We start from the raw sequence: 3,205 nt of genomic DNA, 5'->3' as shown, positions 1-3,205 counted from the left end.
CACAACTCTACAAATAAAATAAGTCATACAAGCATCATATTACAAGCCAGGGGCCTCGAGGGCTCGAATACAAGAGCTCGATCATAGACGAGTCAGCGGAAGCAACAATATCTGAGTACAGACATAAGTTAAACAAGTTTGCCTTAAGAAGGCTAGCACAAACTGGGATACAGATCGAAAGAGGCGCAGGCCTCCTGCCTGGGATCCTCCTAACTACTCCTGGTCGTCGTCAGCGGGCATCACGTAGTAGTAGGCACCTCCGGTGTAGTAGGAGTCATCGTCGAAGGTGGCGTCTGGCTCCTGGGCTCCAACATCTAGTTGCGACAACCAGGTAGAAGGGATAGGGGGAAAAGAGGGAGAAAGCAACCGTGAGTACTCATCCAAAGTACTCGCAAGCAAGGAGCTATACTACATATGTATGCATTGGTATCAACTGGAATAAGGCTGTTATATGTGGACTGAACTGCAGAAAGCCGGAATAAGAGGGGGATAGCTAGTCCTTTCGAAGACTACGCTTCTGGTAACCTCCATCTTGCAGCATGTAGAAGAGAGTAGACGGAAGTCCTCCAAGTAGCATCGCATAGCATAACCCTAACCGATGATCCTCCCCTCGTCGCCCTGTGAGAGAGCGATCACCGGTGGTATCTGGCACTTGGAAGGGTGTGTTTTATTTAAGTATCCGGTTCTAGTTGTCATAAGGTCAAGGTACAACTCCAAGTCGTCCTGTTACCGAAGATCACGGCTATTCGAATAGATTAACTTCCCTGCAGGGGTGCACCACATAACCCAACACGCTCGATCCCATTTGGCCGGACACACTTTTCGGGGTCATGCCCGGCCGCGGAAGATCAACACGTCGCAGCCCTACCTAGGCACAACAGAGAGGCCAGCACGCCGGTCTAAACCTAAGCGCACAGGGGTCTGGGCCCATCGCCCATAGCACACCTGCACGTTGCGTACGCGGCCGGAGAGCAGACCTAGCAACCTCCATTTCAAAGGAAGTCATGTTACGCGGTCCAACCCGGCGCGCGCCGCTCAGTCGCTGGCGTCACGAAGTGCTTCGGCTGATACCACGACATCGAGTGCCCATAACTGTCCCCACGTAGATGGTTAGTGCGTATAGGCCAGTAGCCAAACTCAGATCAAATACCAAGATCTCGTTAAGCGTGTTAAGTATCCGCGAACGCCGAACAAGGCCAGGCCCACCTCTCTCCTAGGTGGTCGCAACCTGCCCTGTCGCTCCGCCTCAAAGTAACAATCGGGGGCCGTCGGGAACCCAGGCCCACCTCTACCGGGATGGAGCCACCTGCCCCTTCAGCCCCCATCTCCGAACAGTATCACAAGTAATGGAACATGTATAAAGTGTATAGTATATGCCCGTGATCACCTCCCGAAGTGATCACGGCCTAGTAGTATAGCATGGCAGGCGGACAAGAGTGTAGGGCCACTGATGGAACACTAGCATCCTATACTAAGCAGTAGGATAGCAGGTAATGGTAATAACAGTAGTAGCAAGGACGGGCTATGCATCAGGATAGGAATAACGGAAAGTAGTAACATGCTACACTACTCTAATTCAAGCAGTATAGAGAAGAGTAGGCGATATCTGGTGATCAAAGGGGGGGCTTGCCTGGTTGCTCTGGCAAGAGAGAGTGGTCGTCGATGTAGTCGTACTGGGTAGCAGCGGCGTCGGTCTCGGTGTCTAGCGAGAGAAGAGGGGGAAGAAACAATAAATATAATGCAAGCATATGCATAGTGATGCATGACATGACAAGTCACGGCGTTAGAGGTGCCCTAACGCGGTAGTAGGTGATACCGGTGAAGGGGGATGACATCTGGGAAAGTATCCCCGGTGTTTCGCGTTTTCGGACCGGTGAACCGGAGGGGGAAATTTGCAAGTTAGATAGGTTAGGGAGGTGTGGCGGACGAACGGGTTGCGTATCCGGATTCGTCTCGTCGTTCTGAGCAACTTTCATGTACAAAGTTTTTTGATCCGAGCTACGGTTTATTTTATTTGATTTTTCAAAGTTTTAAACAATTTCTAAAATTTTCTGAATTTATTTATATTTCAAAATTAAAGGTGAAATTGCTAAGTGTACCCACAGCTTGTACACAACAATGTACTAAAGGGGCTGACAGGTGGGGTCCAGTTGACTTCCCAGTCAACAGTCAACTGGGACCGTTGACTGGTCAAAGGGGTCTAGTGGGACCCTCCTGTCAATGACTAGGCTAGTCCAGTCAGCAGTTTGACTTGGTCAAACTGGACAGCAGGCCCACCTGTCATTGGCTATACTGTTAATTAACAGTAGTTAATTAGGTTAAGTAGTTAAGTAGGTTAATTAAATTAGGATTAATGAAGTTAATTAATTTAATTAACCAATTAATTAATTAATATTTATTATTATTATTATTAATTTTATTTTTTTATTTATTATTTTTTTGTCCTGGGGCTGGGGCCCCTTTGTCAGTGGGCCAAAGGCCTTATCGGTTCGGTCTAACGGGCGTCGTGTGCAGGGGGTGCGGGCGCAACCCGTAGCCCGATTGGGCGCCTGCACAGGCCAGTGGAGGCGCCAGGCGCGGGTGGCCATGGCCACGGCGAGGCCACGGGCGGAGCGGTGCCGTGGTGAAGCGGCAGCCACCGGAGGAGGGCGCCGGGGCCGTGGAGAGGTGCGGCCGGACCGAACGGCGACCGGCCTTGGTCAGTCACCACGGGCAGGGAAGAGGGGAGGCGGGCGTTAGCCGCGGTGACCGGGGGGCGATGACTGGGGCGGTACAGGGGGCCGCGGCGAGGGCGCGCGCGCAAGTGCGCGCGGCCAATCAGGGGAGTGAGGGCGGCGGTTGCGGTGAGCGCACGGAGAGCGCGGGGTTGCGGGCGTTCGGGCGCGACGAGTGGGATGGCGAGGCGTGCACGGGGCGCACGCGTGCGGTGGCCGCGGCGACGAGCGCCGGGCACGCGCGGTGGCGCGTCGAGCAGGGGAGGCCGGTGCGGGTGGCGACGGGGAGACGTGCAGAGCGGGCGCAAAGAGGAAGAGGAGGCCGAGGCCTCACCGGCGTTGCAGAGACGAGGGTCGGCGAGGCTCGGTGGAGCCTTTGGGGAGGAGGACGGGGACGACGGCAACGTAGAGGGGGAGGTCCGGCGCGGAGGAGTTGAAGAGGAGGACGGCAGGGCAGCTCCGACGACGGCGGGGTCCAGCGGCGTCGGGGG

The sequence above is a fragment of the Triticum urartu genome, chromosome 2, assembly GCF_003073215.2.
Source record: "Triticum urartu cultivar G1812 chromosome 2, Tu2.1, whole genome shotgun sequence".
NCBI classification, from domain to species: Eukaryota; Viridiplantae; Streptophyta; class Magnoliopsida; order Poales; family Poaceae; genus Triticum; species Triticum urartu.
Note: the sequence above shows the minus strand (reverse complement) of the source record.